Source organism: Apis laboriosa, unplaced genomic scaffold (genome assembly GCF_014066325.1).
Source record: "Apis laboriosa isolate Shangri-la unplaced genomic scaffold, ASM1406632v1 scaffold68_cov148, whole genome shotgun sequence".
In the NCBI taxonomy this organism is placed as follows: Eukaryota; Metazoa; Arthropoda; class Insecta; order Hymenoptera; family Apidae; genus Apis; species Apis laboriosa.
Window position 1 is genome coordinate 6,836,107 of NW_025224135.1, and position 21,305 is coordinate 6,857,411.

At 36.0% G+C, this 21,305-nt stretch overlaps 1 long non-coding RNA gene across 1 annotated transcript; it reads left to right on the plus strand.

The window, feature by feature from the left end:
• The first annotated feature begins 246 nt into the window (after positions 1-246).
• Positions 247-20,446, plus strand: LOC122718832. Its single transcript, XR_006347467.1, has 3 exons — positions 247-285; positions 18,499-18,695; positions 19,808-20,446. It is a non-coding gene; the product is annotated as an uncharacterized LOC122718832 (long non-coding RNA).
• The last annotated feature ends 859 nt before the right edge of the window (positions 20,447-21,305 follow it).

Consider the following 21,305-nt stretch of genomic DNA (forward strand, 5'->3'; position numbering starts at 1 on the left):
TGTTCAACGTCAATAGAAGATATTATTTGTTGAAACAATAATAAGAAAAAAGAAAAAAACGTAAACTTGAAAATATTTCGTACACTTTCTAAACTTTTTTTCCCCTTCCGATAATAATATTATCGGGCTTCGAAAATCAAAATATGGAATGTTATGAATCGCGATACGGGAAACGACGACGATATCGCTTGTTATTTACATTCGAAATATCGATTTACGCAGTCGTGTTTCGTATACGGAGCTAAACGGACGTGTCGCTCTTCGCTCCTCGCAAGAATATTTTAAGTAAGTTGATTCTTTAAGATTATTTTTGTGTAAATTAATCAATTAGTGTAATTATTATAAAAATTATTGATAAAATCACAAGAATATTATATTATTTAAGTAAATTTATTAGTTTTGTGTAAATTATTGTGAAAATTATTGATAAAATCACACTTATGGAAAAATGTCTATCAACCAATGCAACAATATAATTAGTTATAGCTAGTATTTTTACAAGAATATAATAATTAATACTTTACAATAAATATTTTGTTAAAAAGAAAAATAAAATCTTCCAGAAAACGACAAAATTTAACAAAAATTACGAAATTTTCGACTTTTAGAGAAAAATACCGTAGCATCTCAATAATTTTCTTCAATAATGCTATAAATATCGGCACAGAAATCTAGAATTTTATTCTATTTCGCTCGATATTAGAAATTACCATTAAAATGATACCATTAAAACCCCCTCATAAAAATATCACTCCTCTACAATTCCATCCCCGTGGAATTCGAACATCTCCTTCGAAACGAAAAAAAAAAAAAAAAAGAAAAAACTTCCAACGTACAATCACTCGTTCGCTTCCAAAGTGGCTTCGTTGTCCACCATCGTTTTATATATATATATATATGTATATATCTTCATATATCCTCCTCCTCCCTTCCGGTTTATACACGTCGTTGAATTCCGTGAGCTCGTAAAGCATCCCGGCCCCGTAAAACCGATCGTCGAAGAACGTCGAGGCGTAACGTCCGCCTTTATCACGATTTGTAAAGGCGAAGCGTTACGAGCCGCGTACAGAGAAGAGATCTGCCAATAAGAGCAAAGCGTCGACGCTCGTAAACTTATGCGAAGCTGAACTCTCCTCTGGAAAACGGGGAACCGAAGGCTGCACGGCCGACTTCCATTGGCTGCCTCGGAAGTGACGTAACCGAGGCCGCTAATCCATCGGCCTCGTAAAACGCTTCTTCATTTCCCGATTGAAAAATTAATTATACCGAATAAGGGAGAGCGGAACGGGCTATAAACTCGATGAAATTTAAATTGAATCGGTGGGATCGGTGGCCGCGGCGCGCTCACCAGGCTCACCCCTTCCGCTCTCTTTTTCGACGCGCTCTCTTCCCTCTTTTGTTCCCAGCATTCGACCATCGAAAAGTAAAAATATTTAAAGTTCTTCCCAAACTTTTCGCGGCCAAACCTTTGTTATAGTACCTCTGTCCCTCGGAGGGAAGGGATACGTTTCATTATCCAAGTTTATCTTTTATGGATGGATACTCCGGATCTCCATCGATATTTGCGATATATATGGTTATGGTTAGTCGTCAGAACGTGAAATTGGCATTTAGACGCAATTCGTGGATAAACTTTACGAGTTGAGCTTATCTTTTGATTACTAGTAACTGCGTAGCAGTGAATATTTGTAAATATTTTGCGATATTTGTACTGCGATGAGTGTAGCGGTTATTAGAATACAAATCGTGTAATCGTGATATACATACGACTAAAAATTACGTTAAGGATTGCGTTAAGAAAAAAGAAAAGAACTTGTTATTAATAATCTCATCCGTATTATACAAAGTGATACAAAAATGTCACGTAAAATTTTCAAAATTCCCTCGAGAAAGAAATCGATAAAAATTTTTATCTGGATAATTAATGTCCTCTATATAATGTCCTCTAACACGTAATAGTGTTAAAACGGAAAGGAGATAAAGTCTTAAGTTGAAAATACGTTTCATCGTCGGGTCGGCACGGTTGAAATGGTCATAAAGTCATATACTCATCGACTGTTACACGCATCGCCTATTCCGGAAAACAGCAAGATAAATGACGAACGTCTTTCGAGGAGTATAATCTTCGGACACGTGGCTGGCAACATTATCTATAGCGGGTTGGAGAAACGTTTTCGAACGTTTCCCCAACGTTGTCTTTTTGGCGAGATGACTGATGATCGTGCGGCCTGCGGCGCTTTGCTCCTGTCGTGTCGCAATAATCAATTAGCCCGATGTGTTGACACGCCTAATTCCTTGTCCAACTGATAGATAACCCGTGCCTCATAATAACCCTTTCGTTCACGGACTAATAACCACGATGACGGAACCAGAAACCTGGCTCTGCTTCGGCGTCCACCGCGTGTCAAATGGTTGGAAAAATTGGGGAGGGGGGGAATAGAGGGCGATCAGTTATATACTCCGTCAGGATAATAATTTACTAAGTTACGACGGTTGTTTAACTAGTTGTTCCTTGTCCCGTCGATTCGTCGATGATAATCTTAATAGCTTATACTTTGTAGTTGGAAAATTTAATCAGATCGACGCAATTCTATTCTTTTGCCAATAATTAATCCGATATTTTTTCTTTTTATATAAATATAAATTATTCATAAGATTAATCAAAGAAATGTAGTTTGTACTATGTGAAATTTATCTCATTTAAAGGGTTAAATGTTACATAATATTGCATCTCTCGGTTGAATAAAAGTAACTCTATGTTATTCTATATATATATATGGATAAATAGATAGATAGATAAATAGATAGATAGATACATAGATAGATAGATAGATAGATAGAGAGAGAGAGAGAGAGAGAGAGAGAGAGAGAGAGAGAGAGAGAGAGAGAGAGAGAGAGAGAAAATAACACAGAGTTACTTTCATTCAACCGAGAGATGCAATATTATGTAACATTTAACCCTTTAAATGAAATTAATTTTAATTAAAATAAATTTTAATTTTTAATAAATTTTTTAAATAAATTTCACATAGTACAAACTACATTTCTTTGATTGATCTTATAAATATAAAATATATATATATATATATTCTTCTCGTTCGAAAGAAAGAAGAGGGGTTGGCCGAGAACATGTACGAAACTTAGGAAGTTGGACGGACGAATAACACGTTCCTGAAGCGAAATGTATATACGGTTGGTTCGAGGAGGATATAAATGAGCGGCAGGAGTCGACAAATCAAGAAAGTATCGACATAAATAAATTGTGGCCCGCTAGGGGGTTTCGCGGTTGTAACTATATGAGGAAAATGGCAGGCTCTAAGTCAGCAATTACCCACATTTCCAGCTCCCTGTGGCTATTATATCTACCTGCCCTCTCTATTTCTCGTTCGATTCCAATTCTACTACAATCCCTTTCAAATAACGTGCAATGGATCATCGTTTATGTAACAAAATCCTACATCATTGTCTTCGCAATTATTTTCAAAATTACAGAAAAAAGAATAATTGCCATTATCTCTATGATCTAGAATATCTTGATCAAAAAGAATGTATTCGCGAAAAGAAAAAAAATTATTATTTATTCTTCCGCACTTATTTAATTCACATATTTTCGGATCCATTGATTCATATTTTTTTTTTTTCAAGAAATAATTGTATTTCGATAATTATCGAATAATAAAATTAACAAGAGTCTTAGAAAATATTAAAATATAATTAATCATATTCCAATCATCATTAACATCGTTAACGAATTTATGTAAATCTATCATTTTTCATTTCCGATTCGAGAAAATCCGTGTAGAATTAGAATTTCGATCGAAATTATTTTCAAAAAAATGATCGCAGATGTTCCTTTTTTTTGACACCCTATCAATTATCTACCGTCCATTATCAATTTTGAAAGCAGCGATTCGATCTAAATCTCAATTTTGGACCGTCCTATATACACTGGGATTCGGTGTTTCCACCCCCGCGTGCTCCTTTCGCCCCACCATCCCCGACGTTCATCCAGTGAATTACTTCGTTAGTGGCTACCTTCAGAGGGCTGTTAATTCCTGCAGGGCAGATTATACAGATAGGTTTATTGCACTCGTGTCCCAATCTAATGTCCGTAATGCTCCTCCGCCCGCTACAACGCTCGCTCGTTGCTTTTCAGGCCTCCCTGAGTTTCCCTACTCACCCTCCTTTCTCTTGGCCAGTTTTCGCTCGAATTTCGATCGAAACGAGCGACAATATTTTTCTTTTCTGCTCGTAAAATTTACGCTACACCTTGATACGTTAATCAAGTATCAAGAATAAATATAATATGAAGACGAAGAATGACAATGTCTGAAAGATATACTTGTAATTTGAATTATTATATTTTTATGAATTCGAATTCAAAAAACAGAGATTCATTTGTGAAAGAAAGCAATATTCGAACAATAGAGAGGAAACCAAGTAAATAATAACAAAGTATAACAAGTATATAATAAAATTCAAAATCATGTATCACGATATTCTAATAAATATTCCATCTATCGCTGGATGCTCGCTGGAAAATAAAATTTTCACGAACGTGATAGAACACAAAGCATTATATTTCCCTTCACGAGAACGATACCGCGCAAAAGGAGAGCGGCATCTTTTTCTTAAGCTCGAATCTCGACGAATCTCGAGAAGAAGTAATTTCGTATCTCGATTAATCAAATCCGTCCATCGATCGAACGGATCGTCGTTTTCTCGTGAATTCTCGGTTGGTAATTCTCGGCCACTCCGGTTGATGTCCACTTGGCCGGGCTGTCCCCTTCGCTGCCTCTTCCTCACGGGCGGCTGGGCACATCAGCTCCGAAAATTTTGGTAACGAGTTTAGCATTACGCCCGAGACCAGCGGTTCGAGGAGGCGGGAAGGGGGATGAGAAGGAGGAGGAGGGGGAGGGGGAGAAGGGGAGGGGTGTCTGATTTTAATGGCGCGGACTGCGAGCTAATGGGCCACCGATTGTCCAAGCCCATTTAAGTCCGGGCCAGACACGTCTGTCGGCCTCGAAATAATGGCATTCGCCGGACTCATGCGCCCAGATCTCGGCTCTCTCTCCCTCTACCGACGTTTGGACACCGCGCGATAATTTTCGGGAATAATCAGACCGCGTGGTTGCGGGCCTATGCCAAGAATATTAATAACAGGCGCGTAATTAGGCCAATCCGATTTCTAGGGATATTATTTGCGGAACACTGGACGGTTTGAGAGCTTTCAGTGATTGAGATTGTGATGATTTGGTTCGGTATTTTTTTAATATTCGTGCAATATGGTTGTATGGATAATATTTTGTATATTATCGCGAGAGACTTTTTCGAGTCTTGTCTCATTTATTTTTTTCTTTTATATGTAATTTTTTTATTTAATCGTTAAATAGATAGTATTATATAGAATATATTTATTTTAGACGTAGTAGATTTATGTAATGTTTATTTTTATTATTTTTTTCAAGTTTGCTGAAATTTTTAGAAAATAATGTTTATTTCTCATATACTTTCCTGTTACGTAGATCAATCATCGATCACACTGGAGAATATAAAAAGAAAATGATGATATAAACATCGAGATATATAAATACACGTGATTTGAATGACAATAAATGAATTGGAATAGAATAATATAGCGAAACAAAAAGACTAATTTATATGAATAATTTTCAATAATTATTTATTAATTATTCGATCATTAATTATCTTAATCTTAATTAAATACATCATTTTCTTTTGTATAATTAATATTTCGTTCTTGTAATTTATTTCCATTAATTTATAATTGAATTTTGCACCTTTTCTTCTCTTCAAACAAAAATAGTTATACTACAAGAAATTGCATCGATATTATTCCTAAAGCGTAACTAATATAGAGTATAAAATCATTTAAAACACTCTTCAAATGCGTAATCATAATCTTCGAACTTTATACACTTACATTCGATTTAAGATCATCCTTGATGATGAAAGCATAAATATCAATTAATAGGATAAACAAAGGACATCTGAATTACCAAGGAAATTGATACAATCGTTACAGAATCCGGACTGAGAAAGTTCCCAAAAACGTTTTCCACGGACAAAGACGTTTCCAGGGACCCGAGTCCACCCCCCTTGTCAGCAATCTCAGGGATGTTTCGAAGCGAGGAGACAGCGTTCCTCTACTCATCCACCGAAATAAATGTTTAAATTCACGCGAAGTTAATTAAAACTAAGCGTAATTATAGCGGCGCTCCTGTATAAACCAAGAGGACCGAGAGGGAAGGGGAGGGAGCAAGGAAAATTACCTTTCCTCCGGAGATGAGAAGCTATTTTGTGCCGTGGATATCGTGTCCTTGTGAAAGACTGTATTGTAATAACGAGAGAAAGAGAGAAACACAGAGAGAGAGAGAGAGAGAGAGAGAAAGGGAGAAAGAGAGAGAAAGGGAGAAAGAGAGAGAGGCCTGGTATAAGGGAGGAAAAAAGGATTCTGAAAGCAAAGGTTGTTCGTTCTTGAAAAATTCAACATCATTTCGTGCTGCCCCCCTCCTACGGAGGATTGTTTTATGGAAGCAGCAGCGGATAGAGGGGGAAGAGGGGAGTTTGTAAATTTAGATTAACCCGTGGTTTTTCCCTCAATGATTCTCTTGTTTCCTAAAATTTTTCCTTTTTCAATATTCTTCTTCGCTCGAATAATTATTAAATTTCAATGGAGAGCGGCATTATTAGATGGTGATGTTAAATTATTTATTTTTTAAATTTTAAAACGACGAAAGTTAAAATGTTAAGTATCGTGGATATTTATATTTGGATTAAATTGATCTGTACAATTGAGAAATCTTTCAGAAGAAGAATGAAAACTGTGCTGTGTTCATCGGATTTGATTCGAATCATTGATTTTTCGGGGATAAAAAGAAACGGCAAAATCACGTTTCCGGAGAATTATCGAAGTTCGAAGGAAAAAATCGTGTGAATAATTCGTAGACCGATTTAAACTGTAATGAAAGAAGTGTAAAGAAAGATAGGTAACCCATTCCTAATTCCTTCGTTATGACAGCAATGAAGCATAACGCGAGTAAATGACATGGCATATTTTCCGAGAGAAACATTCATTATCGGTACAAATTTGTAATTAATTTTTGCAATGGTTTCAGGGTCATCCGGGTGGAATCGAGTCTTGAAATCGTTCCAGTTCGATGGAGCCTATCTTTTTTTCATCTTGAAGAATCTCGAAGGATCGTTTTAAGAAATATTTTGCTCGAAAATGCAAATTGCAGCAGTAGTCGCATTCGAAATTACAATTATTATTCACCAAATCTTTACCAAATCCTTAAATTTTATAAAAATATCATACAACTGATTGGCTCGTTTCATCGGATTCAATTCATTTACATCAAATTCAAATGCTAATCGGATTTTCATTTTAATTGCCTGCTCGTTTGGTCCCTTCCTCCGATGCCAACATCTCCATTTCCCAACAAAATTTCTTTCTCCCCCCTTTTCTTTTTATACCGGCCGAACGCGTTTCGCTTCCTCGATAAAAACCAAGCTACCCCCTCCATCCCCCTCCGAGGGCCGGAGAATCGTCAAAGAATTTTTTCTTTTCTCCCCCCTCTCCCTTAAGGGCACGGTTAAACAGGCGAAAAGAAATATGCGAACGAGGAGAGTTTGTAAGAAAATCATACAATCGCCTTAATGGCGACTGCTAGGGGGAGAGACCGATGGCCGTAGGCGCATAATGGTGTTGATTACTAATTACAATTATTGGGCAGCGAGGGTACGATCGATCCTCCCCCTATCCAGCTTCGAATACCTTCCCCTCGCCACCACCAGAAGCGTGTTCGAGATCGCGGCCAGCTAATTGCATTATACGTGTCAATATCCTGGAGTAGTTCTCCTTCCAATAGGATTGGCAACTTCGAGAGGGGATGGGGAGAAGGGGATTATTGGTAAGTTTTTCAGACAATTCTTCTTGGAAAATTGCAAGAATCGATAATTATAACGCGACTAATAATCGTTGATTACGAAGCGATATAAATTTGTAAAAACGATTATTCAATGATCAATAATTAAATATACAAATATAATAATATACGAAATATATTTATTCTTACGAAACTACGGATCGCGATTTTTTTCATTTTCAAAAACGTGATTCAAAATCTTCATAATATTTCGCGATACTTCGATTTGAAATTTCCAAATCTTAAATTTTTAAACGCAGGATGACGAATATTTTTATAATTCGATTATATCGTAATCGTAATATGAAATTCGAAAAACCGAGACGCGTTCGTCCCCCCTTAATTAATATTAAAACGAACGAAATTCCGTTCAAAAACACCGTGAAAAAATTCGGCTCGTGCGTAAAGCTGCGCTCGTTAAAAAAAAAAAAAAAAAAAAAAAAGAAAGAAAGAGAAAAAGAGAGAAAGAATCGAATTCGCCGGGACGAACGAACTCGTCTCCTCGCTAAGGATGTATCCCTGTTTTTGGGGTGAGAGTCGGCTTTTCACCGGGGATTGCCAGATTTATGACGGGCTGCCCTCCGCGCCGGCTTATTTTTAACCTTTCGCCCACTAACGAACCTTATCTCTCCGGGCTGCATTTCTCCGCGCAACACGATAGACAAAAGAAAAACGTCCGGTTCCATGGGCCCCATAACTTAACGATTCTGCCCGATTCCCGTACTCGGCCGACCATTATGTCCGCTCGAAATTTTTACATTTTCTACCGCAGCGAGTTGGCCAGAGCACAAAAAAAAAAAAAGAAAGAAAGAAAGAAAAGAAAAAGGGGGGAAAAAAAAAAGAAAGAAAAAAAGGCCCAATAAACACGGGGACGCGATAAAATTGTTATGCATCCCGATTAATTTTCGGGGACATTTTTGGCCTCCCCCTGGCGCTCCTCCTCCTGGCGTCCCGCCATCCTGCCACCAACCGATTACCGAAGATAATCGCGACCTTGGCCACTCTCTCCAAGGAGGAATAATTAATTGAACTCGATCGAGATTTTTCGAAGTGTGTTCCTTGCCCGTGAACGTTTACGCAGAAGAGATTGCGATGAATTAGTGGTACACTTAGAAAAGGTTGTCGCGTATCGGTCGAACGTTGGGTTTCAGTTAACGCGAACAGGATAAGATTTTATAATTTAGATTTGTACGGTTAATGTTTTCAACATTCAGAAGTTTATCATTTCGAAATTGTTCGATCGTGAATTTAATACAAAATTTAGAGAAAAACTTTATCCCTGTAACTCTTCGTTCGTCGAAATTTTTTACAATTAGGTATATTTCGATATTAATTCGCGACATGATATTTTTCGAAAAAAAGAAAAAAAAGTTCATGTTCATTAAAAACGATTGCAAACGCATCGCGGGCTGTTTTTCCGTCGTTCTTTCCGTCTTATTATTGTTAAAAAAAAAGTTTTTCCGCGCACGATAAAAACTGTTGACTGTTAAAATATTCAATGTAAATTCATTCACCTTGAATCCTGATGTTGTTCCCGGGGAAAATATCAAGGAATGCCTGTTCCTTTCCCGCGAAAGCGGTAATTTAAAAAAATCGAGGGATTCTGGGAGCAACGAGAGAAGCAACAAGAGACCCCGGTGTATGGTGAATAGACCGGTACACCGTCCGGGATAAAAATCGACGAGCAGGAACGAGTGTAAATGAATGAAAAAGTGGAGCAGAAATATGTCTGTGAAACTGTGGACTGGGAATGGAGAGAAAGAGAGAGAAAGAGAAAGAGAGAGAGAGAGAGAGAGAGAGAGAGAGAGAGAGATAGGAATGTATAACTGAAATGGAGCGAAAGGGGGCGGTAATTGTGAGAGGGAAACGCAGAAGCAGCAGGATGCAGATGCATTGAAAAAGTAACGTGAGAAGCGAACGATGATACGGAGGAAATGATGGAAATATAAGGATCAAAAGCCGGAGAAATAGAAATAAAAAAGAAAGAAAAAGAAAAAAAGAAAAAAGAAAAAAGGAAAAAAAAAGAGAGAGAGTGAAAAAAAAAGAGTGAACGGACGTGGCTGCACACTGGAAGAACACTGAAACAAATGGAAGGAACGGGAGAAATGCATATATAAAATGTAAAAGCCCGCTTTTCAAAATTCCTGACTCGCCACTTGGAGCTACCTTTTCGTTTCAAGTTTGAAAATTATTCCATGTTAGATATGCCCCGCTTGAATACGTGCATCTACCTCGGCAATAAAACGTATAAATTGTTCCGCAATGGAAAAAAAAGAAATAAACCGAGAAAGAGGCTGAACGTTACACGAAAAACGAAGTTGAACGATATATATAATAATAAAAATTAAGAGAAGATAAAATTTAATTTATTCTCCTTTTCCATTCTTTTAAAACTTTACTCTCACTTTCCGAAAATTCTCCCTCCTTTCGATAAATCGGAAACATTCGCCGCCCCTTTTGATAGAAACGAAACGTTTTTCCATCAAAACGTCCGATGATCAATCAATCAAAATTTCGTCTCTTCTTCGAAAGAAGAGGAGGAGGGGAGGAGGAAAAAAAAAAAAAAAAAAAAAAAGGAAACGAGTAGAAGGAGAAAGAGAAACGGAACTCACGCTCTCGGTTTTAACGAGAGCGAGGAGAGGAGAAGGATACCGCGCTTATGCGGTGGCGCTGGCGACAGAGACAGCCGCGCCTCTGGTAAGCGGACACGGAACGAAACGAAAGGGAGGCGGGAGAAGGTGCGAAAAGGATGGCGCGCTTTACACGCAGGCCTTATTTATGCGCACCGGCCGGCGACCTCGGATAAGAGTTTAACACCGCGGCATTATTTATTCGAGTTGGCGCGCGCGCGCACGTTTCTTTTAAAAGTTCCCGTGAAAATGATACCTCCGCGATGAATATAAAACGCACGCCCACGCAACCGACATGCCGACACCGACACTCTCTCCGACGCCCGGCCCTCGGATATTATACGAGGCCCTGTTCACACGCGCGCGATCGGCGTTAACACCTACACGGACATCCGCGGCGGCTGCGGGACAGCGGAGAGAACGTGGAGAGAGCCAACTGATTGGGGTGGCGATCGCGGCTGGAGAGGGGGGGCTGGAGGAGGGGGGGGAGGAGGGAGGAGAGGAGGAGTCGGTGTTGCAGGTGTACAGGACTAACATCCCCTCGAAATCGGAGAATTCTGCTAGGAAGGAGGAAAGAAGCGCCCGGTTTAAAGTTTCGCTTTTCGAGCGCGCCGCGCCGGTTTTGGCGCTCGAGTGGAGGAAGACGTAGAGTTGTTTCTTCTCTTTTCTCCCGTTCAATAGTAGTTTTGAACTGCGAAATGCTCTTAACCAAGATTTGATATACGAATCGATATCGTAAGACATCTCGTGTTAAGAAGTGTTAAGAAGCGTTTGACGCTTAGCTTCTAGTTATGGGAACGGTTAAGGAAGATGAATATCGATCGTAGAGAGTAAAAGTTGGGCGTGATAATAAATTTGGATATATTTGGAGATATTTTTGTTCATATATCATTTGAATATTATATGCACGTACTATTCCATGAATGGAATACATTGAAAGGTCAAAGTAGCGGGAAAAATTTCGTGGAACATTGGTTCGTGTTAATGTCGACCGCTTCGTATCATATTGAACCAGATCCAAGATCTGTACTGAATTTCAAGCAACTGTTTCGCGAGAAAATGAAGCATTCGAATGATAACGTCAAACTCGTGTTCAATCAGAGCCGCATACGTGGTACACGTCGAAAATTCAGAGCAGCTGCAGCTTGCTCAATCATTGGCAGATATTAAACGAAGAAGGGAAGGGAAATTGGTTAAAGGAGAATAGAAACGTAATGTTCACCTGTAATTGATGGCGTTTTACCACTTACGGTAATAGCTAAGGCATTAAAGTATGAGACAATCAATACCGAGGTCGTTGTTCGTTGAATGTTGAAAAAGCCGTAGAGGAACGTGCATGGATGTTTTATTTGAAAAATTAGATTGCGATAAATTAATACGTTTTCTTATTAAGTTCCTCGATGTATCGATTTGTCTTGTAATATCGGCGATTATGAATATTTGTAGGAATTGATCGAAAATATTTCATATTAAGAGATGATTTATTTTCTTTCGGGTCTAATAATTTTCTAGATATCCAGTAATTTTATAATTGTTTAGTAGTACTCTAATAATTTCATCTTAACATTTTTCTATTAAAAATCTTTTTTTTTTTTTTTTTTTACTTTATTTTACTCGTTATTATATTATTATATTACTTTATTATATTGCTCGTAAAAAGCAATTATATAAATTAAAGTTTTTTAATTCCTCATAAAAATTTTATTTTAGATTATTTTTATCATATTTGAACGTTTTGATTGCAAAGCGTAATAAATTTTAATTTCGCATATTATACTAGATCCGTCGGTGAACTGAATTAATTTTAATTAGTTAGAAACTACCGTATTATTTATTTTAGTTTCACAATTTGAAATAGATTTAATATATTTACGTAAGTGCTATATATGAAACATTATAATTAAAAATTTATTTCATATCGATAAATTTAAATTTAAAAAAAAGTAACAAATTTTAAATAAGTATATATTCAAAGAAAGTATTTCCAAAATATATATTCAATAATATTTCCAAAATTTCTTTTTTCCTTATTTGTGCAACACACGTTGTAGCATTGGAAATTCTACGTGTCAACGATTAGTATATAATCTTGAAATAAATGTGTGATGAATAAGAAAAGATAGTGAAAAATTGTACTCAAGTTTGTATCGAAATGAAATACTTTTATAATTATAAATGGATTAAATTTACGGTATATCAATTGCTTATCCGAAAAATCTTTTAACGAAACTGTTAATTTTAAAATGATATTTGATATTTATTATCATGTTTATCTCAATATTCACTTTTTATTTTTATTCGAAATTTATATCTATTATGCAGTAAAGTTATACAAATTAATATTCGTAGTATTAAACTTAAAATATAAAATTTCATTTTATAATTCCTGATCATTTGTAATTTATGAAATCATTGGATTTATATTTCATCTGTTATATCTGAGGTATTTAACTATATAAATAAATATATAATTTAGTTTTTATCAAGAACATTAAAAAAATTAAAGATTAAAATCAATGTGCGCAATCAATTTTTAGAAAAAAAATCTATCCTTTTTATTATTTTTATATGACTTTTTTAATTAACAGTTTTAATTAAAGAATTTTTTATATTTATAGCAAATCATATACCTCCAATATGACTAATCGATAATTTTAGCATTTGATCGATCAATGAAAATGAATGTCAACGTGTTCTAAATATATACCTTCTTAATTGATTTGATATGATTCGTATATTATTTTATCAACAATAAATATTTCGTACGCATACATAAAATTAAAAGGAAAGGATTTAATATCCGAAATATCCTCATTATAAAAATTTAATAGTCCTATAATTGGAACGACTTTTATAAATAATTTAACACACAGAAATATCTGTTTGTCTCCTCAAAAACTCTGGTATTCCAAGTGATATGAGTCATATGCTTGCTATTTCAGTACGTGAGACTTTTTGTCACATAATAATCCTACCTTGACGGCTATAAATTTTTCTAATTAATGACCGCCACGGTATCGAAAGGAGCAGATACTTTCGCTAATTGGTATCCCAAGAATATAGACCTTTTTTATCTCTTTGAAATTTTAATTCGTGACTCATCGTAGCTTTCATTCTTGATTCATATACGTGAACTATATCTAACAGGATATATAATATTTGCAACTTATGAAATATCCAATTATATTTAATTGCATCGAACGATTTTACAACGGTAAAAGACACGATATTAATAATTATTATATCCTCGATTTCTACGTAAATAGGATCTAATCGGCCGCAATTTATCTACAATTTATCTAAAATATTTATCATCGTAACAGCTTATTTTTTTTTTTTTTTTTTTAATGTTTAAAGAGAGAGCCGGATACAAGATACATATTTTATTTCATATTGAATATTTTATTTCACATTGAATTCAATTATACATTCTGGAATTTATTATCTGTATCTCATTACCTCGAATAACTTTTAATTGCCATGTAACATAATGTTATCAAGAAAATGGAAAAAAAAAAAAGAAGAAAAAAGAAAAAAAAGAGAGGAAACACTAATTTTTTTTTTTTCCTTATGGAAATTAGATTCAACGCATTTGCATCGAAATGAAAAATATTTCTTTCAAAAACGTAAACAAACTTTATAGAGAAATACCGAGTGTATAAAATTATCTCCATTTAATTATTTAACAAACAACACGATGCAAATGAGATAATTACATGTGCTACGTGTAATCAAAATTTAATATTATCGCATAGCATATTTTATCATCCTTGACTGAAACAGATAAGCAAAAAAAAAAACAACAGTATTTATAAACTGATCTATCCACTAAACTAAAACACCTGATCTTATTGCTCTGATCTTTCGCTCATACCACCTTTCTTATGCGAACAAAATACGCAACGCTTGTTCCTTATTTTCTCCATGTTTCCGTCCCCGTTCCGGTTATAGTGGCTCGTCGCAGCCCAGATCGAGTGATTACGCGAATCCTCGACTGCGAATAAAATGCGTATAATTGCGGCAAACTGTTCGAACGCAGGCAATAATAACACCCTCGAGATACGAGCACGGTTTAATATATTCATTTCGAGACACGTTTGACAATTAAAAAGGCACGCTTAGGTTTCCTCTCCATACCGATGGGAGACGACTCGCTAGACCAGGGTCTCCCAGTCAATTTTTCGAGTCGAGACCCAACATCGATTCCAATATTTCAAAGTTATTGATATATTTCTGATAAAAAGAATCCCAACTCTGTACGACGTTTGAAAAGAAAATGTTCGAAAAGAATAGAAATTGTTAGCTAGAAAATAATATATATATATATATATTCTGGGTCTTTTTTTTCCGAGGTTTTACAAAAACAAGTTGAGGATCACTGAGCTAGGTGATCAAAACGTGGCCATGTTAATCATAAATATAAGTGTTTATGGGAGTAACCGTCTCTTACTTTAGCGAACTTGTTCGCTGCTCTGTTTAATATGCCGTGCGTGTTGGAATGTTTTAGAATGGAATCGAGGCGATAAGTTTTCGAGAAGAGAGAGATCTTCTCGATATCGATTCTAATAATTATGGTTAAATTAATAAAACGATATTCGATTCATTATATTATAATTTTATTCGAAGAAGATTTTATTGGAAAAGATTTAGATTTCCATTTATATACACAAATGAAAATGCTCTACTTCGATGACAGATGAATCTCACTCGTTTCCACTTTGCTTTGTTAATCTTTGATCCGTTCAACGGATGAAAAATTTATTTGATAATAGCATTCGAAAGTTATATTTGGAATTTTATTCGATTAATTATACGCATTTTGCATAGAATTAGTTGTTTCTATATTCAAGAGTGTAGGCTTTCTTGCAACCAATTTGCAGTTATAAATTCGTACGTTTATTTATGTCGAGAGTTTCGTTTATATATATTATACGACTATTCTTATTTTTCGCAATATTTAGTTTCGTTAATTTACACTTTGAGATGTATGTGATTGACGATCAATCGGTAGTTTCACAGTCGTGAATCTTTCATCGATTTTCAATTCTGCTTTTCGAAATTATATTTAAAACTATTCTCTTATTAGGAAATTTCTATTATATATATTAGGAAATTTCTATTATTCGATGAATCGAGTAATTTTTGTGTTATGGATATACGGAGAATGAGGTTGGGAATGCGCTCGAGATATGTAGATACGCGTGTTAAATGCGGCCTCGCCGCAAGTTTGGATACGGGCACGGAATATCGTTGAACAGCACGCAACCAAGAGTTTGTATACCTTAAATAGTCCACCCTAATTCCGGCCAACGTCTCTATCAAGAAGGACTACTTGGAATTAATAGATAGCTCAGAAATGCCTCGGCTCTCACAACTTTGTCAAATAGTTCCACTATCATATTGTATTAGTTTGAAATAACTTGGCGACTCTTCCACAAACAATTTCAACCTTCGTATTTATAATTCGCGTTAAATAATTTCTTCGAAATTTTTTTTTTTTTTTTTAGAAAATTTCATTTCCAAGCCTATTTGATTGAGAATTTTTCCTGAAATTATTAGCAATATCTATCACAATTCCTCACTTTCCACAAAAATAAAATAATCTTCGTTGCAATCTACGCATTCGAAGAATTCACTAATTCGATCGAAAATTTAATCCCGAGTAGTACTTCGTTCTATCTTTTCTCATAATTAAATAACGTAAAAAAAAAAAAAAAGAAAAAAGGAAAAGATGAAATAGAAATTAAATAATTACAAAAATATATTTATCTTCGTTTATCAAAGATCGATCAACAGCGGAACCGCAATCTTGTTTACTCGAGATTCGATAATCAATGTGTACCGAGCATACGTCGGCGAATCCTCGTGTAATTAGAAGAGCAGATGCTGGCAGGAATTATTAGCGAGTATTAAGCGGTACCGCGACGCATCGGACACGGAATATCGTCGAGGCTCACGCGAACCGAACACATATCGGGTCTAATGCGAAGCTACATCTTCATTCGAGCCCCGACCCTCAGCCCTTACCCTGGTCGACTGGGTAAACAGCGAATTTGCTCCGTATATGTCGTGTACCGGGCGTGTACCGGCTGTCAACAGCCTCTATTTCCATACAGTAGCCGTGTTCCAGCATTTTATAGACTTGTATGATGGTAACTTTAAGTATGAGCGCGTGATCCCTTTTCATTCGTATTGTATACTTTTTATGGAAAGGGTTCGATGAGAAAAAGAAAAAAAAAAATTGCAATAGATATTATATAAATATAATAGTAAATAAAATCGATAATTTAAAGAAATGTAATTTTTTTCGAATGAAATTAAGGATAGATTTGCAATTTCTTTGGAATTTTATTTCTATTTTGTAAATTCAGAGGTATTTTTTTTTTTTTTTTTCCTTTAGAAAACGTAGATATCAGGATAGAAGGGATGACATAACGAATATATTGCAGGAAATAATTAATGTTAAAAATAAGAAAAATTGATGCAGATATGGCACGTAATCCTATTTCTCATTTGTATTTCAAACTATATATATATATATGTATATTTAAGGAACACGCACTTACTTTATATTACTGCATTCAAAGGTAATCACTTAAAATAATGAACTTTTTATTGCATGAAATGTTTCCCTTGATACGTTCATGAATTATGAATGTTGTTAAGCGGAAAGGTTCGTGTGTTAAGAAAAAGTCTACTTAACTTCAAAGTTATGACTTTGAGATTAACATTTGATCGAAACTATTTATGAAATGGTAATTAAAATAAAGTATTTTTTTCCGTGAGAAACTTTCAAATTAAAAACAAAACAAAAATGCGCTCTCGAAGAGCCATCGAGGGAATTAGATAGAGAAAAAAAAAATTAAGGGAAAATTATTCGACCAGCGTTGAAAAAAAATTGTAATTTAAACTTGGCTCATAGAAGAGAGATGGGAGGGGGGGGGGAGTGAGGGAGGTGAGGAAAAAAAAAAAAAAGAAGGCGAATGAAGAGGCGGGGCACACCCCTCATCGCCCTTGTCGTCGACATCTCTGGCACCGCATTTAGCGTTCATTAAATAAACCGCCCCTTCCGTATCCACCCTCTCCCGTCTGTCTCAGCGCACGTCACTCACACGGTACAAAGTTTAATTGATCAATGATAAAGTTTATCGATCATTTCGAATTCATTTAACTTCGGTATTAGTTTATAGCGCGGGCAAGACGTGGCTTGGACGGTTATACGTGCATAGCTCACGAGTGTGCCACCCTTGTGAATTGCGCGCGCTTATGCGGGAAGAATCGACAAGAATTTTCATTTTCCCGTCATATTTGAATTTTAACAAACTTCGAGCGAACGATCCACGAAACTTCGATTAACTTTTCGATTAACTAATTGGAGAGGATATCTCGATATTTTTCATCTTTAGTGTATATACTTCGATACTGCACGATAATAAATCTAATAATTCGAGACGTAGAGATCTCTCGTCTTTTCGGTATCAAAAGGCGAATAAGAAAAGGGAGAAAAAATAAAAAAGAAACAAAACAATTTACTTCTAATCAGCCCGATCCCGTCCGGGAAGCGGTCGAAAAAAAACCCTCCCCCCTCAAAATCGATTAATTCGCGAAGATAACCGAGGCTTGACTGGACCGGCCTCCCTCCACCCGTGCCTCGACAACATCCCTCATTCAGCGGCTCTTTCAACCGGCCTCCCTGAAACCGCTCCCTGACGTCCGCTGCCTGTATCCCCTCCCTCCATCTCGCTCCATCCTCCATCGAAGCCTCGGCCTCTTTCAATGAACAGGGCGAAAACTTGGCCTGAATGCCTCGGCCGCTCTGATATTAGTTAATACTTAATTCAAGGCGGAGATCCCCGCCTCAAAGCCCCGCCATCGCCCTTTATTTCAAATCTATCGCGCGCAACTTATATTTTCATTAGCCTTTCAGGGGCCCCGTAGGGGCCAAGGGCTCCGTTCCACCGTTCCACCTGTGCCATTTTCTTCTGCCCTCCAACAGCGCGCCGCAAAGATCCGCACACCCACGCGGGCCTCAGCTGCGCGTACGCAGACGCCTTTTTATTTCGTTAGCGGATTTGCGGAAGGCGATCGCTCGCCAAGAGGAGCCGAAGAGCGCGGCGTACGTATTTGTGGTGTATTTGGGATGATCGGCGAAAAGGATGATTCGAGAGAGATGGAATTGTGATTTCGAGAGTTTACTCCGAAGAGGATCTTCTTTTGGTATCTTAGAATTTTTTAATGATAGAAATAAAAAGGCGCAATAAAATATAATATATTATATTTAAAATATAATATATTTATATTTAAAATATAATATATTTAAAAATAAATAAATAAAAAGGCGCAAATAGCGATAATATATTTAATATATTCAATATATTGATGTTTGATTGATTTTTGAAAAGATAAGATAAATTTTTAGTTGTACTTCTATCTCTTAATCTTTGATTTAATAGATTAAATAAATAAGGTGTATTTATTTTCGTTTATGAAAAATTCAAATATGAAAATACGCGAGAAGTGGACGTGGTATCAAAGATATACAAAAATTCGAAAATTGTTGTGGAACGTTATCGTTTCTCTCGATCGAATAAGAAGGAAAAGATTTACATCGCGCATTTTTAATCGTGGTATTCAGTTCCACCTTTTTCCATACTTAACAACAGCGGTAAATAATTAGAGACAGAGCGAGCAACAGCCCCCTTATTGCCCTATAGAAAAATTCTTTCAACGTTTCAGCATTCAACAATTCACCACTCTCGCATCCATTATCACGCGCAAAAGAATAAAGGAAGCGTGGTATTTCCCTCTAAAACTCCGTCACCTTGTGCGAAATATATGCACCGATTTTACCATACAAAGACACGCTTCCCTCCAAGAGGTAGAGGGTTTCAAAGCTTGGAATCGCATAGGAAGAGGCGTAATTCCGGGTAAACGATATTCAAATTCAGCGCCGGCATTGTCGGGCAAATTAGTTGTAGCTGGCTGCCACCACTTTTGACGTACCGCTATTCACCCGCTATTTTGTCATTTCAAAATAGCCAACTTCTCCACGGTGGACAATTTTACTTGTGAAACTTCTCGAAATGTACATTGTGTCCACCGCATTAGAATTCGTGCCGGAAGACAGCCGTGAAATAGAGTCGGCCAAATAATCCAAAGATTATTATTTATGATCATCAAATGACGACCGATCCATAAGCATACTAATTTATTATTGATCGTTTTCAGAAACTTGGATGGAGGCGCCCCCCTTCCCAACTTGGCCAATTCCCGCCTTTTACTTTCTCCTCTCCCGTATCCGCCTTTTTCGTCTCCACGACGCGACGTTTCCTCTTGATTGGAGGGCCGCATGTCGTGAGACTCGTCTACGTCGTCTTTGTCGTCGTCGTCGTGGTGGATTTCGTTCGCGGATCGTAATTCACCTGCTACTGGAAATCGTTAACAACCGGGCAAAATGAAAGGCGCAGGGACATCGAGGAAACGTATCGGTTTGGATCGGAAACGAAGACGAAGCAGGAAGTAATTTTTCATTCCGATCTTATTTCTCTTTGATTTTGATTCGCGTTTCGTGAATATTGTTGATTAGAGTTTTAGAGCGTACAACAAGAGAATGTACATTTAGAAAAGGAATTGATTCTGACTGTTTCAATTTTGCAATAGAATCGTATTTTTATTCTAGTGGATGGAAGGAAGCGATACTTGTAACATGTTAAGAGGATACCGAGCTTACATCGAGAAATGTACGCTATTAAAATTTTAGATTTTTTTAGATTTCAAATTACAGATGGAATGTTAGATAAAATGGTACACAGGTATAATAGAAACGAGAATTGAACGTGGGCATAGATGAAATCAATTCGATTCAATATGATTTAAAGAATTACATGTAATATGCAAATCTTTATTTTAAATTAGACGTAGAATAATAAATTAAATAAGATGTATAAATATCTAATCATAACTAATTTGAAATTTTAATAACTATAACCGTTATTTGACTGAAAATTTCCATTTGATATTTAGAATCAGTTTACGTAATTTTATGTGAGATTATATATAAATATTTCTATATTTTCAATGTATTTTATAATTCAACTTTCTTACAAAATAACAAAATATTTTAACATTTAATATTAGATAGAACGATACCTGTAATTTTAGAACGTTGTGCAAATGTCTATTAATATTCATATTACAGATATTCCTATTAATTCAATGTAAAATAAAATTACATAAACTACTTATAAAATCGTACAATATTCCATCTATTAACATTTTTAATCAATAAATTTCAAATTGGTCACAAATATTTCCAATATATATATATATATATATATATATATATATATATATATTATTTTTTGTACACGTGAAATTACTTACGAACGCCGTTGAAGAAAAATAGTGCAATGATCAAAATACATATATAAAAGTGTGATCGAGGCTCAAAAACCGATGCGATTCCTTACAAGTACCGTCACGCAACGGTACCTATCGCTATCTATTAAATTGTCACCATCGAATCAGCACCGGCGAAAAAAAGCCATCCCGTCCTGCGCACCTGCCAGTAACCATCAGATCCCAAGAAACGACGATAAGGAAGGCCGGCTATCCGCCGATATCTTTTTTGCGATATCGATTTTCCAGCCAGGTCTCTTCTTCATTCATCGAAACCGCCATGTTCTACCAGTTTTACCTCTTAACCCGGCAACCGGGCGCACCGATC